We start from the raw sequence: 18,925 nt of genomic DNA on the forward strand, positions 1-18,925 counted from the left end.
GTTGCACAGCCTTCTAGTTGCTGTATGTGGGATGCGGCCTCAGCATGGCCGGAGAAGTGGTGCGTCGGTGCGCGCCCAAGATCCGAACCTGGGCCACTAGTAGTGGAGCGTGCGCACTTAACCACTAAGCCACAGGGCCGGCCCAGACATGAAGTTCTTAATCAAAAAAAAATTGAAGTTTTCTTTCTTTCTATCTTCACATTACACTAAGAGCTTTTGACCCTGGGCTATAAATGATCACTTAGTCTCTAGTTCCTTAGCATGACGTCAGAATTAAAGCCAGAACCTTGGTACAATATTTCTGAATTGCTCCTTACATCTGTGCTATACTATTTCAATCCTGAAGTCATTTTTTAAAACATGTAATAACTAGGTGTATACATGTCAACATTTAAAACGTCATTAAAAAATTAAAAGAACACATTTGATTTTTAAGGTTATCATATAAAGTAGTGGAAGTTTCCAACTAGAGTCACAAATATTCTATGGCAAACTGTATTAGAATTCAAGAGGTTAAGATTTTTTATAATCCTGATGCTATTTTGTGCTCTCAGCAGAATATTACAGCAGTATTGGCAGTATTTGCTTGCTCAGAACAAGTATATAAAAGTCTGTTGAACTGAATTGTATCAACATTTGTCACACTATTATGGCCCACATTTCATAATATTATTCGTTTGGGAAATAGATATTTAAAATTCCATGAAGCAAGTTACCTATACATGCATAAATTACTTCTAACTGGAAATAATTTTCTCAGGTTATCATTTATTGAAATATTGACAACAGAATATATGCTATAAAACCTAAAGACAGGGTACACAAGAGTGTTTTTTCAAGGTTTCCTAAATAAGGTGAATACATGAAGTTTTTCATCATCCAATACTCTTGTGTCAATGAGGAAACACAAACTGAAATGATAAAATAAAAATAACAAATTTCTAACATATCAATGAGCTACATAAAGCAAAGGGTGTATTCAGAGCAAAATTCATAGCCTTACACACCTATTGCTAAAAAGGAAATAATACAAACAAATGAATTAAGTATGTAGAACCAAACTAAAATGAGTCACTTACATTAACACAGGTGCACAAAGGAAACTTAACCTAACCTTACAGGAATTTATAGCTCTTCTCAGAAATCGTTAGAGAACACCAGCCAATCCCCAAGCACCAAGTCTGTTCAAGCCATATCTGAACTTCCTGGTTCCCCTAACTCAGCTACCCTGTTCCAAATAGAGAAGACGACCACTAGGCAACCAATCAGCTGAAAAAGCCAAACAACTCAAGCATTTAGCCCATAAAAATCCCTTAGTCTGTGAGCAACTCACTGTCCCTGTGGCCTTGAGTTTCCCAGCTTACAGGTCATAAGCCTTGCAATAAATGCAGCTTTCTGCTTTGTTTTATTCAGTGTGCAGAGCTTGGTTTTAGACAAGTATTTAAAATTTAGGAAAAAACAAAAACCAAAGAAACCCAAAAAGAGGATTTTTATTTGTAAATCACACTGAGATTTCTTTTTCTGTTGTTTCTAATTCACTAATTTTTCTTTTAATTTTCTTTTATTTCATTATTATAATTGAACAAATTCCAATATGATTTACAGAAAAAAATCAATGAAATAGATAAATCACTAGATTTAATCTTAATAAAAAAACAAAAAGGGAGGGTACACAGTATTAGGTGTGAGAAGAGTGCCTCAGGCACAGAGGATTTAAAAAGACTATAAACGGGAACTTTGTATAACTCTGCTAATAAAGTTTTAACGACTAGATGAAAAGGACAAGTACCTCAGCAAATGCAAATTACTAAAAAAGTTAAAAGGAGGCCTAGGGGTTGGCCCAGTGGCGTAGTGGTTAAGCTCTCGCACTCTGCTTCGGCAGCCTGGGGTTCACAGGTTTGGTTCCCAGGTGCGGACCTACACACTGCTTATCAAGCCATGCTGTGGCAGGCGTCTCACATATAAAAGAAGAGGTAGATGGGCACAAATGTTAGCCCAGGGCCAATCTTCCTCAACAAAAAGAGGAGGATTAGCAACAGATGTTAGCTCAGGGCTAATCTTCCTCACCAAAAAAAAAAAAAAGAAAGAAAGAAAGAAAAGAAAAAGAAAAAGGAGGCCTAAATAAATCAATAAGCATGAAAACAGTTTAAACACTGTCAAAAAAATCCATCAAAAAAGCATAAGTATTATATATGTCATAGTAAATTATCTGACACTTGTCAAGAATAAATTAGTCCTATGCTCTTTAATCTCTTCCAAGGCATACAGGAAAAACTTTACGATGATCACCAAGGACCAGCAGCAGCACCCTCTCCTTGCCCACCACCAGACATTTGATCACTGACTATAATATTGTGGGGCTTTTTTTTTTCAGATTTAGAGGATTTTTACTGATAGTCTAGAATAGCCCTAAAAATGCAGTGTAAATAATAAAATAATGTACATTTTTCTGCTTTTTAATCTCAAAATATATCTAATTAGTCTTTTGATTTTTCTAACCTTTTGATATAGAGATTTTTCAAAGAGAGAAGTCCAGGCCATTTGTCTTTTAGGAATTGCAATTTTCTTGGTTGTAGTATTGTTTCAATAGACATTCTGGGTTATCAAGAGACCTCCTTCCCAACCACTACCTAGGTTACTCAAAAATTCTCTATATTCATTCATTCAAAAAATATTTGAGAGCCTAAAAAGTGGAGATACAGCAGTAAACAAAACAGTCCCAGCCCTCGTGCAGTTTGCATTCTTATTGGGAATAGCAAGACAACATGAGGCACTTACCATGTGCCAAGCACCGTTCTAAGTACTCTTGCACATATTAACTCATTTAATCTTTACAACCTTATGAGTTAAGGGCTACTTTTACTATTCCTTTAAAGATGAGGAAACTGAGGACTATGTAACTTGTCCAAGATCAGATACTTCCAGGCAGCCCGGCTTCTAGAGCTGTGCTATCCAACAGAAATATAATGTGAGCCACATATATAATTTTAAATTTTCTAGTAGCCACACTAAAAAAGATAAAAAATAAACAAGTGACATGAATTTCAATAATATATCTTATTTAACCTAATATATCCAAAATATTATCATTTCAACATGTAATCAAGATAAAAAGTTGAATTATTTTACATCTTTTTATCACACTAAGTCTTCAAAATCTGGTCTATATTTTACACTTACAGCACATCTCAATTTGGCCTAGCCACATTTTAAGTACTCAACTGTCCTATGTGGCCAGGAGCTACTGTGACACTGTGGTTAACAATAAAAAATATACATTTGGTCTTTGTCCCCATTCCTAGCACAGAGCTCCCAAAACCCGTGCAATTATAAAATACAGAGAGAAATAAGTAGCTTTTTAATATATCAAAAATAGCCAGTTATAAAATATAATTTAAAAACAAACCATTTAAAACCACACATACTTGATAAAAGGAACTAGTGCTCCTTAGATAAATGGCAGATTCCAAAGCCAGAGCAAGGTAAATACAAGATGAGCCTGTGACATATTACACCAAAAAAATAAAATAGTACTCAAAAAATGATGGGGATATATCAAAAATACATGGGAGCTATCTTGAAGAGACTCTTGCTGGCCAAAAATAGTATAAATTTGAGCATCAAAATGAAGAGTGACGTTAATGGATTATAACCTGCTGACTAGAAAAGAATCCCTAAGTCATTCTGATAATAAACGAGGGAGAAGGAAAGGTTTTCTCTTATACAATCTCAACTAGTAAATGTAGAAGAAATTATAGAGTTGGAAAAGTATTATTTTGCAACCATCACTGCAATAACCAATTCAGGCAAGATTCATTAATGGAGGCTAAAACTATTTCTCACATATTACTTATTAATTAAAAAGAGAAAAATGCTAACTTTACAGTGGAGAAACCTGAAAGATATCACCTTACCTGAGCAGAGTTAATATTGCCAATAGTGGGACAGATTAACATAGTGTGCCTCCTGATGGGCTGTACTAGGAAGGACACAATACCCCTTACATAGTATTCTTGCCCTACATTCATAATCTGAATTTAATCAGGAGGAAACATCCAACAAATCCTCATCAAGGTACACTGTACAAAACAAGAAGTCTGATTTTTCAAAAATATCCACATCATGAAAGACAAAGGCTGAAGAACTGTTCATATTAAAGGAAACTAAAGAGACAACTAAGTACAGTGGATTGGATTCTGGATTTTTGTTACAAAGGACACCATTAGGAAAACTGGGAATAAATTGATTATGGACTGCTGCATTAGTTTCTTAAGAACTGCTGTAAAAAAATGGTTTAAAACAACAGAACGTTATTCTCTCACAGTTCTGGAGGCTAGAAGTCCAAAATCAAGGTGTCCGCAGGGCCACGCTGACCCTGAATCTCTGAAGAGAATCTTTCCTTGCCTCCTCCTAGCTTCTGATTGTGGCTGGCAATCCTTGGCTTGCAACTGCATCACTCCAATCTCTGCCTCTGTTGTCACCCGGCATTCTCCCTGGGTGTTTCTATCTTCAAGTGGCATTTTCCTCTTCTTATAAGGACACCAGTCATATAGGATTACGGCCCACCTTAATTCAGTATGACTTCATCTTAACTTGATTACATCTGCAAAGACCCTATTTCCAAATAAGGTCACATTCACAGGTACTGGGGGTTAGGGCTTAAACCACCTTTTGAAGGAAAACAATTTAACCTACGACAACTGTGTATTAGCTAATTTTATTATAGTGATGTTAAACTTCTTGAATTTGATAATTGCACTATGGTTGTGTAAGAAAATGTCCTTGTTTTTAGGACATACACACTGAAGTACTTAAGGGCAATGAGACGATGTTTGCAACTAACGTGCAAGTGGTGGTGGTGGAGGGGAACACCCATATGCATACACAGGAGGAGGGAATAACAAAATCAAATGTGGTAGCATGTTAACAACTGGTAAGTCTGAGTGAGGGGGATCTAGGAGTTTTTTTGCACTCTTGCAATTCTTTCTATTCCTGCAACTCTTCTGTAATTTAGAAATTATTTCCAAATAAGTTTTTTTCAAAACCACACATGAAATAATATCTATGAATAAGCTTAACAAAAAATGTTCAGAGTTTATATTAAGAAAATAAAGCTCTGTGGGATATAAAGAACCTCAATAAATGGAAACATATCACATTTTTAAATGGTAAGATCCATTATTATAAAGATGTCCATTCTTCCTAAATAAATTAAATAACATTATCTAAATCACAGTCACAATCAAGTTCATATGGAAAAGTAAATGCATAAGAATAGCCAAGAAATTTTCAAAAAAGAAAAATGAGGAGATTTGTCTTTTTAGTAATCACAACCTCATGGTTAAGAGTATAGGCTCTGGTTTCGAGTTGATTACAGTCCTAGCTTGTGACTGCAATAAATTAATTTCTCGAGGCCTATTTTTTCATCTGTAAAAGTAAAGATATCAAGAACACCTAACTCAGCTCACTTTGGCAGTATACTAAAATTGGGACAATCTAGAGAAGATTAGCATGGCTCCTGTGCAAGGATGACACATAAATTCACGAAGTGTTCCATATGCCAAAAAAAAAGAAGAAAATCTTTTCATTAAACAAAATGACTACGTCAGAATATTTAAGCCAGGTTTTCAAAAGAAAAAGAATACCTAACTTATAGAGTTCTATGAGAAAGGAATTAGTTAAAATGTTAAAGTATTTATCACTGTGACTGGCACGCAGGCAATACTCAATACACATTAGCTGCTGGTTTTACTACTGTTATCACGGCCATGATCCTCACCATCAAGCTATGTGGTTTGGGCAGAGGACTAAGCAATCCGGAAAAGAAAGAGTGCCCAGAAACAGGCCTGAGAGTAAAAGAATTTCTAAATGCTAAAGGTGGCATTTTGTATCAGTGGACAAAGGATAGATTTAATAAATAGCACTAATAAGCTATATCATCTGAAAAAAAAAGAATTCTTATCTCATAACATATATAAATATAAATTCCAGAGTAAAAAGCTAAATTATTTGCAATATAAAACAAAACAAAAAACCTCTAAATAGAATTTTAAAAATGGTCATCAGCTGTGGAAAGTATTCTTAAAACACAAAATCCAGAGGTTATAAAAGGAAAGTTATTTTAATACTTTTAAGATAAAAGGAAAATATTAGACGAAATAAAGACAAGCAGAGATATGGATAAAGTGTCTGCAACATAAAGCAAAGGATTAATATCCATACTATATGAAGAAGCCCTAAAAATCTATAAAAAGACAACCCAATAGCAAAATTGGCAAAGGTTATGAGCAAGCAGTTCACCACATGGAAAAATGCACAGTAAGCCTTCAAGTGAAAAAGCAAATTAAAATAACTTTAAGATAGCTTTATTCACATAGTAACTAACAAAAATAAAACAATGTTCACAGATATTATGGGATAAACAAGGATGTTTCTATATTCCAGTTCAATCTCCCTTAAAAAAAAAAAAAAACTAACTGGAAATACATAAAAAGAGCTTTGAACTTGTTAATATCCCTGGCTCTGAATATCCTCAAAAAGATAAAGCATTGTCTATTGTGCCATTAGAAGACTTAATTACAGAAAGCGGAAAACAAAACAGACAAAAAATTAAAAAGTAGAAAAGGAATCACTGACTCTTACTGTTAGAAGGTAACTAAGCTTATCAGGTCCAACCACTCACCCACAGGAAAGTATCACTGACAGATTATTTAGCTCCAGCATTTGCTCAAACTCCAGAGAGAGGTGGTTCAATGATTCAATAAAGCACTGCTGGACAACGAACTGCTAAAAATTACTTCTTTATAACCTTCCAATGGTTATAAATGGCAACTGTTTAATAAGCTGTTACAGAATTTTGTCAGGAATCAAAGGCAACTTTCAGTGTTGGCATTTATTAAAATTTACCTTTGAAGGCATCATTTAATCAATTCTCTTTTTTTGAGATGTCTATTTGTCTCCTGATTTCTCTACGACTAGTGGGGCCCTGGGAACATTAGAAATTCTTTCAGAATCTTCAAATAGAATTCTTCTGGACGTAGAAGCTTGAAATCGGTTAAAACCAGATGCCCTCTTACTACCTATTATCTGCTTTCTTACTCTCTTTTCTAGCTTTTCTAACTTAAAGAGCATCCTCTTGTTACAGAAGTTAGAAGGCAAAAAGAAGACATGCAAGGTGTTCTCTGTTATTTATTATTTCAACTTTCCTAAATTGTGGATCTGTGCCTTCCTTTTTACTTCTAGCTGTGAATTTATCTCTAAGAATCGTCTATGTTATCAGTTTTTCCTTCTTCTAAGCACTGATTATTCTAAAAATTCTTTTCATCCTCTGACAACATCCTAAAAAGTTCTTGACTCTCTTTCTACTTGACCTTTCTTATGAGTTCCTCCTTCTGACTTAAGTTCTATTCATTAAAAAAAAAAAAAGTCCAAAAATGGAAACTAAACCCCAGTAGGAGTGGCTAAGGGGGAGAGGGAAGGGGAAATGTGGGAGAGGGAGGAAGGCTTTAGCTCCACCATAATTTGCACCTGTCACTATGCCCACCAGATTCTTTGATATGGCTAATTACTGTCTTTTCTCAGTCACTAAAAGTGCTATGCAAATGCTGATACAATCCCCACCTACTCTGACCCCCTCCCCTACCAGAGTGTTTCCCAAGCTTTTCATACAAAAAAGTTTGGAGCATTTTTAGACTTTTCATTCCTTTAGGTGGTATACTGCCGATTAGAATCTTAAAACCATAGACTCTTAGTTTTCTTTTTTTTTTTTAAAGATTTTATTTATTTTATTTTTTCCCCCCAAAGCCCCAGTGGATAGTTGTATGTCGTAGCTGCACATCCTTCTAGTTGCTGTATGCGGGACTCGGCCTCAGGATGAACGGAGAAGTGGTGCCTCGATGCGCACCCGGGATCCGAACCCGGGCCACCAGCATCGCAGCACGCGCACTTAACCACCAAGCCACAGGGCCGGCCCCTCTTAGTTTTCTAATGTTTCCTGAAGTCTAGGGCATACATCTCCTTGAAGTCCAGAATTACCTTTCCTGTTACTTTTAATACAAACCCAAGACAACATGGTCCTTATTTCCAAAGGTTCTTTCTATAATTTGCAAATCACTTTTTTTCTATTGTCCCAACTAAGTTCAAAATAGCAAATACCTTTATAGCTTCCTTTACTACCTAAAACGTGAAATTAAATTTTTCCAGATGCTCTGCTTATAAAAATCAAATTTCCAGAAGGTGTCGGGATATTTGACATTTTCCATCAGAACTAGTTTGCTTCTGCATTAATTGCTGCCTGAATTAAGAAGATACCATCTATGTCCACACCTTTCAAATAAATATTCTAACCATGTTTATACAACCAAATAGTGTATTTCCATATAGATGTCTAACTTGTTTAACTACTAGGTTACTTCCTGTCCCTTTCTGCAGCAGAGACAGCCACCTTTCCACCAAAAATTCATTCTCTCTTTCTATGGTGTGAAATTCTCACTGGAAGGTAGCTGCCCTGCCAAGGACTATTTTTCCCAGCTCTACTTACAACCAGATACATGCATATGATGTGTGCCAGAGTTTTTAAGAAGCATGTTTGCCAGAGATATATTCAGAGACTAAGATACATAGAAAAGGAACCTCCTTATTGTAAATGGGTAACTATCCTTAGGGATAGTTAAGGATCTTTCTTACAGCTCTTTAACATTTACAAGTCACTATGAAATCCAACCTCAGTTTCTCCATCAGACTCCACTAGGACGTTTATTTGAATTCATCCTGAACATTAATGCCACTAATTTAGCACTAGGCCGGCCTGCCACTCCAAGAAGTCTTGAATGAAAAACACCTGTGGTTATTGCATGAGTTTTAGTGAGGAGCTAGCTCTTGGGGACATTCCTTTCTCCCATGCCCACGGTAGGCAAACACTGCCAGCGGACTGTTGCACTTTCCTACATTTAAAAATATTTAATAAGTGCCTACTATGTGCTATTGTTCTAGATGCTCAGGATAAGTTCTGTAACCAAAACAAAGACGCCTACCCTCATGGAGCTTACATTCTAGTGGCAGCCATTCCAATCATTTAGAATTGGCACAACAGTTTAAAACCTATCTGCCAACCCTGATGTAGACTTAATAAACACGGGCAATGAGGGAACTATTGCAGTGATGTGTGAAGGAGTTGTATTGTAGATATTCTATGTGGGATAATAATGCTACAAAATGAAGCTAGTACTTCCACTAGAAAACAATGCTCCAGCTTATTAGAGAGGATAAAGGGTACATTCTTCGATACAAATGAAGAAATAAAAAGAAGCCAAAGAAGAAAACGCTTCTAAGGTGGTGAAGGAAATCACTGTCAATGGAACTTGACACGGTGGCAAAAGAGTAGCAAACATTTCCATTTGGAGCTTTAGATGAGACTCCTCATCCAGAGAGTGAGGAATTCATGTAACAAGATTTATAGGAACAAGCCACTATGGAAGAATCCTACTGTTTCTTCCAGAAGGAAGTGAAGCTTTGAATGGTTGGTGAGTCTGTAACAAAGATGTAGGATTGCCATCCCACCCAGAGGCAAACGCTGCTCTCTTTCTGTAGCATCTGTCTGAAATGTGATGGAGGACCATTTAGACAAGGCAGACCTTCCATCTATTTCTACTAACTCATCTAGAATAAATGATAGAATTAGCAGAAATGAAAGTAATACTGTATAGATGTTTGATCTAGCTTTTGAGTCAGAAGACTCAGATTTGAGCACAAACTATACATATCAGAGAGAGAGAGAGAGGGGCTGACCATATATATACAGACTATACATATACTTTACAAACCCAAACTTAGAAAAGGACAGCATTTGCTACAGTTTAGTGTAATAACCCATCTTTTTCAGCTCATATAATATCTGATCTTGACACCTATTATGAAATATGCACCACAAAATACTTACATTAAAAAGAAAAGTGTGAGTGGTTGGAAATTTGCAGCCCCAAGACAAATGTACAGTTTAAGGGAGAAGGAAAAAGATAAGAAAATCCCCCTTTCCATCACTGCTCCTTATCCCTAAGGAAGTTGTCTTACAGGGAACAGGATTGCTGTCAATTAGTCTTATATTCAAATCCATTCCCCCCAATCACTAGTCATGTGACCTTAGCAAATAATATACACTTTCTGATCCTCAGTTTCTAATGTGTAATAAATACCTACCTCATCCACGAGTTTTCTGGGTATTCTGGAAAGGCATTTCAAAGATTTAAGTTAAATGTGATAATGCATACGAATGTGTAGCATTGCACCTGTCATAGAACAGGACTTCTTCCTTCCTTCCTTACCCAATGCCTAAGAGGATTAAATGGGTAGGAAACAGAAAAAAAAGATGCAAATGGGAAAATTATAAACTCCATATTACGGCCACTCCTGATTTTCCCAAGCCCTCTTTTATTTTCTTCATTTTTGTTTCTCATCCCCAATCTTTAACAGTTTTTCCACTCCTCACACTCTCTTGCAGGGTTAGAGTAAGAGGCATGCTTCACAATGCCTAACAAGCAGATGGGAGAAACTAGGGAAGCTTCTGTACTTAAATTCAGCTTACCAGCAAGGCCTCATTGGGAGGAGTCGTGGCCTCCTGATATGGAACTCAGAGTGGTTTCTAAATAGTGAGGAGCTGGGAAGGTGGGGAGGGACGGTGATCGGCAAGCCTATGGGTTCATCTACTGCGTAATCAGAACATTTAGTAGGCCAAATATTTCATTTATTCAAATTGCTCAGCAAATTAAAAACAAAACAAAAAGACAACCCTGAAACTCAACTAGAACACATTTACCACTGAAACACTGTTATACCTGTTTGTTAGGTTTTTATAGGTAAATTCTAATGGGCTGCCTAGAAATCTAACCAAAAAGGCTAACCTTACAGAAAAGACTTTTTCTGGGAAAGGATTCTGATTTTCAAAGAACTGACTGACAAAACTTGGGAACACAATCTACTTAAATTTTTAGTTTCTTTCTTTTCTTTTCCCCAAAATCTATTTTGCAAACCTTAAAAAGCTAACCATTTTCAAATGTCCATACTTTATTTTGATCTAAATATCAACTACATGTGTTAAAGAAAAATACCCAGAACAATTACTCTGAGTTTTTGTCAATGAAAAAAATTAAATACGTTTTATAATGTTGGTGGCTATTTTCCTGACACAATGTGGCAAAGCTGTCACCCAATGGTCAAGATTACCTGGTAACTGACATCACAACTACTTGCTTCAATGAATAATTAAGTCATAATTTTTCTGCATTACATTACTGCAAAATAAATCTGAAATGTTTTTTTTAAAACCTTGCTTTCAAATGTATCTTCTTGTAGTAAAATTTCTCTATAGGTGTTGTGGAGCCCGTGTACGTGAGTCACAAACATTTGTAATGAACTAATATCTAGAAAAACAGCAAATCAAGTCTTCCTGCCTAGAGAATTGAATCAGTTTACTCGAGGCTAAATCTATCTAGCGCAAAGGGATTTATTAGAGTTTCAAACGTATCACACACTAATACCATCAAAAACAGAGAAGTACTGTAATGGATTATCACACTAAAAAGATCTACCAACCTACAAACTTATAACAGCCTCATAATCATAGCCAGTTCCACCCAACTGTGAATTCCTAGAAGGCAGCAGTCATGCTGCAATCATTTTTATAACATCAAAACTAGCACAGTATTTGTCACACCACAGGTTTAATAAATGTGCACTAATGAATGGAATAACACTGCATTTGCTTGAGAAAGTCCAGTACTAAGTCTATGGGTCACTTTTTTTACTACAGCCTTTACTTACCTGATATCTAATTTTATTTCAAATTCCAGACTCTGAAACATTTTCTTAAAATTTATCAGTACATGGAGCGGGCCCCGTGGCGTAGTGGTTAAGTGCGTGCGCTCCGCTGCTGGCGGCCCGGGTTCGGATCCCAGGCGTGCACCGATGCTCCGCTTGTCAGGCCATGCTGTGGCGGCGTCTCATATAAAGTAGAGGAAGATGGGCACGGATGTTAGCCCAGGGCCAGTCTTCCTCAGCAAAAAGAGGAGGATTGGCAGATGTTAGCTCAGGGCTGATCTTCCTCACAAACAAAAAAAAATTTTATCAGCATAAAAACTTGAACTGTAGTAAAATCTACACATTTATATAAGGCTGAAAGGATATTAGAAACCATCTGGTCTAACTGCCTCCTGTTTCAAACGGTGAAACTGAGGCCTAGGGAGTTGACTAAATTGACCAAGGCCACACAGCTCTTCACTGTCAGAAGTGGAATTAAAATCCAGATGGTCTTCTCTCTTTTAGTCCTTTCCTTATTACAACATATTGTCTTCTCTGCTCCTTTTCAAATGCATGACTACTACTTTAAAAGTATTCTTATCTGGAAAATACTAATTGCATCAGAACAAAAGTTAGAAATCAATAAACTTGCCATGGAACAATTATAAGTATTAGCTTATGCAGCAAAAGCCACCAACTTTCTCCACTCCACCCCAATTTCCACTTAATGCTAAAAAACTGCAAGTTATATTAAAAAATTAAAGAAGTAACTAGTATCCATAATTAGTTTAAGAAAACCTAGAGTCTACATATTGCCAGGAACAGAGGCTGAAACCAGACAATCTTTAAGTTTCAGTGGCCAGTCCTTTCCTCCCGGTACTTCCTGTCTCCGCTCCCACCCCCAATAACTCAGCAGAAATATCCTACAAACTATGTACTTTTTACACACATTATGTCAAGAAAATCAGGACTTCTTTTTCTTTTTGTCCTCGGAGGATATGAAGATTAAGTCATAATTATAATATTGATGGTCACTACTAAGGTGATAGGATACCTACTGTATTTTAGAAAAATCTAAAAATTTTTTTTTGCGTAACTTGGGCTTTCTGTATTCACTAAAATAGTAAAAAAAAAATTTTTTTTAAATAAACCTTATCAAAGACTAGTTTAACAACTACCAAGAGTTCCCAGCTTACATTAGAAATATCAAAACGACCTTCAAATTCCCATTTGCAAGTGTTTAAATTGTTTTATAAAATCATTTTCTACAACAAAACTTTGAGGGTAAAAATCTAAGGAACTTGTTTTAACATTAGCTTATGAAAAAGCACTAAGCTAGTTTTATAAAATTTTAGTAGTGGTGTACCTTAAAAATGTGCTGTGTGTGGGAAAAGTCTGTATACATAAAGTCATATAAATATACACAGAACCAGCTTTCTGTATACAATTCAAAATTTATTAAGCATTTATTCTACTAGGGGCTGTTCTCAAAGATTCATGTAAAACAGGTCCTTGCCACAGTGAGCACTGTGTCACTGAGTCAAGGCTATTACAGTCACAGAAAGAAATAATTATAATGCAAGGAGAAACATGCTTTGATATCAGGTTTTTGTGCGAGCCCAAAGAAAACGGTCAACACACCAATGTCCTGCTAAGCATGTGCCACGGTAACAATGTGCACTTGTTAACGTTCAGGCATACGATCTTCTGAACCTCTTCCTTCCTTCTGGTTATACAAGTTTGAGTGCTGCTTCTCCCAATACTCTCTATGTCCCACCCCAAATTAGCCAAACTCCGAACCACCAAGTTCCAAAGCCAGGACTAGCAAAAGGAATCGTCTCTAGATTTTCTGACAGTAGTGGTGAAAGAGAAGACAAGATGCTGCTGCTCTTTGCTTGGCATGTTTATAAACTGAGCAACACTTCAGAAGCAGCAAAATTTACCCATGGCATCTTCCAGTGTGGAGCTTGCCATACACAGCTGACAGTGTATCTGCGTTTGTTGATGTCCATCTTCTCATACTCCAAGAATAAACAAAGAACAACAGGGAAAAGAACCTGGGGTTCCTACTTGCAAAATTCAGGCAGCCACAGGGGTATGTCATGTGCAGCTAGTTCTAGAAATAATCTCTCTTGAAGGTATTCCTCTTCCTGGAAGAAAGTAGGAAGCCCAAAGAACCCACATATAAACTCTCCTGCCACCCCCCAAACAACAGTAACAGCAGCAGCACTTCTGAGAGAGACAGCTCACAGCAGCACGGAGCATACCGCATATGCTTCAGGGAACCTGCAATCACTTATATACACTCAAACAAGGTTGGGGGGCGTGGAGTAGGGGGGAGGCTGAGGCACACAGAGGCTTATAACTCAGTCGGGTACATTATCCTATACTCTGAAATTACAGGATTCTCTCTCTTTCTGGGAGTGAGCGTCAAGATCTTAAAGAGTAACACCAGGTAAATCCAATCCAGACCAGGATATGTTACCATCAAGTCTGCTAGTTCCAAGACAACAGTAGTGCTGCTGCAGCCAACAATTTCTGGGCATACAGACATGTTAAAACGGTACTGGCAGCAGCACCAGCTCTTCTCTTTCACCCTGTGCTGTTACTATAGCTCCTTTTGCTAAATCTGCCTCTGAGTTTAGACAGGAGCTGGATGGTTCATAATCACCCAGCAGCTGCAGCTGAGCAATACTCAGCCTAATTGTGGCGCTGGAGCAGCTGAGAGGAAGAAAAGAGATAATACATACCCTACCGTAGCCACACACAAACTGCCGCACACACACTACCAATAAGATACCAAGATACTTTAACAGGAACAGATGATTTCCTTTAAAGAAATGCAGTTGTACCTCGCTAGAGGAACTTGTGTTTGTATTATAGACCTGTTTAAATGTGAACTGAAGGTGACCTAAGCCATGTAGGGTTCTGAACAATGGAAGATCTTAACAAAAACTTCCTGTAAATATTCACACAACAAAGCCAGAGCCACAAACATCACCTTTGTAACATGACTGAAAGTTCCTGTGATATAAGAATTTGGCACAGATGTGATCTCCAACTCTACAACAACGCAAAGCAACATCAACAACTAAAACAGCAAGCCATTACACAAAGCAAGTAAAGTAGCATAGTGCAAGGACTCACAGCATTTTTGTAACTCTGACACCATGCTGTCATTTGCTTTCTTTTGAAACAAAACATACTCTTCCTTTTGATGCTATATGGCACATCTTCATAAGGCATAAGTAAACAAAAACTTATTTTATGCTGAGAATTTCATGACATCCTTAAGAATATCAAAACTCAGGGTGAAATTACTGATCTAAAGAATTATTGTTCCAGAAAAGTAAAAATGGATGAAAGACTTATTACCTTGATGCCACAGTTTTGAGTTTTAACTGTCATGTTACATAATTTTCTGAAAAATAGGGTATATTTTATACTTGATGACACAACAGTATCCATTAGTTTAATAAACATTTTAATTACGTATTTGTCACTTACAAAATACAAGCTGAAAAGAATTTAAAGTTAGTGAAACCTGAAGTCTTCCCTCAAAATACTAATATGATAATATATGTTTATATTATATGTGTACATGTGTCAAAGTAGTTACACACAATAGCTGCTATATGACAATTACGATTTAATAAATCTAATCCTGTCTGCAAAGGACAGCCTAAGCAGTGTTCTAAAGTCAATCACCATGGGGCTGGCCCGGTGCCCTAGCGGTTAGGTTCACGTGCTCCGCTTCAGCAGCCCGGAGTTCACTGGTTCAGATCCTGGGCAAGGACCTATGCACCGCTCATCAAGCCATGCTGCGGTGGCCTCCCATACAGAGCAACTAGAAGGATGTACAATTATGACATACAACTATCTACTGCAGCTTTGGGAGGAAAAAAGGAGGAAGATTGGCAACAGATGTTAGCGCAGCCCTGTGGTAACATCTGTTGCCAATCTTCCTCAACAACAACAAAAAAACAAAACATAAAGTTAGTCACCAAATATTAAGTTCTTTATCTAAAGCACCTTATAAAGTACATTACACACAGGCTTCTTTAAAAAAAGAACAAAAAGTTCTATGTAAACTAAAACAATGATACAGAAAAGCACACAGAACAAATGTATGACAACGAATTATACTAAGGCCAACACTCTTGCAACTACCACCAGGTTAAAAGAACTTTGCCACCACTTCAGAAGCCAGGTCCCAATCACAACTGCCCTCCTCTTCCCATATCTTTACTTTTATGTAAATTACCTCCTTGCAGGTTTTTTTTTTCTTAAATACAATTTTATCACCCAAGTTTGCATTCCTAGACACCAGAGCTTAGTACTGCTCTTTTAAAGTTTTTCATATTAGGGTTTTTTAAAAATATAATGACAATAGGAACTAATAAATGATGCCTACACTGAACAGACTTAACTAGATTAAGAGCTAAATAGATTTATAAAGAAAAATTACATTAATAAATTATTTACTGCCTAACAAGACGCAAATTTGAATTTTGTACAAGTCTTATACCATGCATTGGTATTTCACTTATACTGAGCCATTGCTACTCTTTTATAATATTTATTCTTTTAACATTACACAAAGGATATATATTTGCATAGACACTGATTTTTCAGCTTAAGAATTTCCTGAATTAAAAAAAAACTTAAACCATGTATTAATATTATACTTCAGCCATGAGACAAATTCCACCTATCCCAGGAAGATAGGTCAAAGCTGTAATTTCACTTTCGGTTGAACAGAAAGGAGTCAATTTTGTGGTTTATGAAGTCAGCAAAAACATACTGCAAAACTAAAGCTATTATAACATTACGGTGGTTACAGCCGAGTACATATTTTAAGAATCCTTTTATCTTTTATCCTGGAAACATGGCTTTGAACAGTCTTGTAGTCAGATTCAGATCAAAGGCAATTGTTTTTTTCAAATTTAGGACCCTAAGAATTGTCAACCAGCATTCAAAATCTCCACTGAGGTTTAGCTAATGTCCAAAAGTTAAAATACAACTAAACTTCTTTTTCTGATGTGTAACTATGGCAGGGGTCTCATATACTAGTAAAAACAAAACTAAATATATATATATGGCTTAGTGAAATACAACTTTGTTACAAAACAATATGTGAAAATCATATATGATGCATACAAGATCCTTGGCTTCTAATACAAGACACTCCTTCCTCACCTGCCCATTCAAAATGTTTCCTGTCCACTGTGTGCCAAGCATTGTGCTAGTTAAGGTATTAGATTTGCCTTAAACGCATACAGTCACATGTACACATTTAGTGATATTTTCCTTAGTGTGTAGCTTAACTTTAGAAATTTAACAGAATGGTTTAAATACACTTAGAATTATCAGGATACCTTTGGCACTGTAATCCTACTACAATCATATACCAGTATATGTGAAATCATCTATGTGAAAACACCCACTAGTGGAACATATACATACATAATAAAGGGAATGAACATAAAGTGATTCCACTAGACTTAACTTTTCATTTCTTCACTTTAATAATGTATAAATTGTTAGATCGTATGTTATTCCGTGCCTTTTCAATTAATTAAGCAGAAAATAATTCAACCAAATCCGAACCAGGTTGTGTCCCGCTCACAACAAAACAAAAATTAACGCAGTCCCTACGTCGGAAGTGATTTTCGAAGAGCTTCTTAAAACAACGCTGCTCCATGCCCAGCAAAGCCAAAGCTGGAAGCAATTATCAAGAAGAAAAATAGACTTTAAAACAAAATTTTCTGGAACACATGTGGACAGAGAATCGAACCAAATGGGAGCTGGAGTGGCATCATACTGTAAAAGTGGACGCTGAATGGCATATTTCCCAACCCCCAACCCAAAACAAAGGAAAACTTTAACATGTTGCGGTTTTCAATCAAACCAAGTGAAGCGAGAGGCTCCCCCACTCGCCCTCGTCCGCTCTCCCGGCACAGTTGTCGCCCGGCGTCAGCCAAGATCCCGACCCCCAAACCCGGGGACAGAGAGGGGCCGCTGCCCTCGCCCCTGCCTTCGGCCGGGCCAGCCAAAATAAACCTCGCCTCCCCCTCGCCGGGTGGCCCCCACGATCTTAAAGACCCGGGTGGGGGTGCCCCAACGCTCCGAGGACCTTAAGCTGGACCTGGGCGGGACCGGGAAGGACTGGACGGGGCGGAGACCGAGTCAGGGGGCGAGCAGGTAGCGCCGGGAAGGAGACACGCCCGCCGGGCGAGCCGGGCCGGGGCAGGAGGTGGGGGGGGCGGGTGGAGAAGTTTCTCCCCAACTTCCCGACTCCGAGCCGCCGGGGGCAGGGAGCGGCGGCGCCTCCGGCCGCGGGCGGGCGGGCGCCGGGGCCTAGCGCTGCCCGGCCGGGGTCGGCCGCCTCTGCCCGCGAGGCCCCGCCGGGTCCTTACCTGCGCTCCAGCCGCGCTCGCATCAGTCCCTGCGGCGGCGGCTCGGGGGGGCGGGGAGGGGGCGGCGGGCGGCGGCGAGGCCCGCGGGCCCTCTCCCTCCTCCACCTCCACGTCCCGGGCGCCCGGCGGCAGCGACGACGGCACAGCCGGCCCCGAAGTCCTTACTTCAGGAGGAGGGAATTCCCGGGCTCCCCCACCCCTGCGCCTCACTCTCCACCTCTCTCCGCGCGGCGCCCGCCCCCTCTCGGGGCTCCGCCCCTCCGCTCCCCGGCGGGGGCGGGGGCGGGGGCTGCGGCTACCTGCGCGCGCGGCCGGCCGCTCACCGGAACTCGCGCCGAGCCCGCCCCCGGCTCGAGCGCCCCCCGCCTTCCGGCGCCGGCGCGCGCCCCCGTGGGCTGCGGGCCGTCCAGCCGCGGTCTCCGTCGGCGGCGAGTCCGAGTCACTTATCCCGGCCCAACATGGCGGCGGGGTCCGGGGCGGATTCCCGAGGCGGCGCAGGCTGAGGGGGCGTGAGGAGGAGGCGCTTCTCCCCGCGGAGAGCGGGCCCACAGCGCCCCCTCCCCACGCGCGGACCCTGCGGCCGCTGACCCGGCTGCGCGGAGATGGAGTCGGGGGCGCAGATTTCGCCCCCTCTGCCTCTCTCCTCCGCCCCGCGCTCTGCACCGCCGAGGGCTTGGGACTTTGCTTTTTGGGGGGAGAGGACAGGGTTGAGTGTT

General features: G+C 39.1%; 1 protein-coding gene and 1 non-coding gene across 4 annotated transcripts in view; one reads left to right on the forward strand and one right to left on the reverse strand.

Annotated features, from left to right (window-relative positions):
- The window catches only part of YES1 (YES proto-oncogene 1, Src family tyrosine kinase), an 89,548-nt gene that overhangs the window by 53,001 nt on the left and 17,622 nt on the right, over positions 1-18,925 (reverse strand). Inside the window, exon 1 of one of the 3 annotated variants that reach the window (XM_087439032.1) lies at positions 18,210-18,354. The exons of 1 other annotated variant lie outside the window; for it this stretch is intronic. The gene's annotated coding sequence lies outside the window, so the exon portion shown is untranslated. Of the gene's footprint in view, positions 1-11,814; positions 11,834-18,209; positions 18,355-18,925 lie in introns of those variants that run through there. One more of the 3 variants, XM_087439033.1, reaches the window with a different exon arrangement.
- On the forward strand, positions 5,462-5,563 carry LOC147915261 (U6 spliceosomal RNA). Its single transcript, XR_015554356.1, has one exon. It is a non-coding gene; the product is annotated as a U6 spliceosomal RNA (small nuclear RNA).

Source organism: Ceratotherium simum, chromosome 14 (assembly GCF_057802395.1).
Source record: "Ceratotherium simum simum isolate JZ-2026a chromosome 14, ASM5780239v1, whole genome shotgun sequence".
NCBI lineage: Eukaryota > Metazoa > Chordata > Mammalia > Perissodactyla > Rhinocerotidae > Ceratotherium > Ceratotherium simum.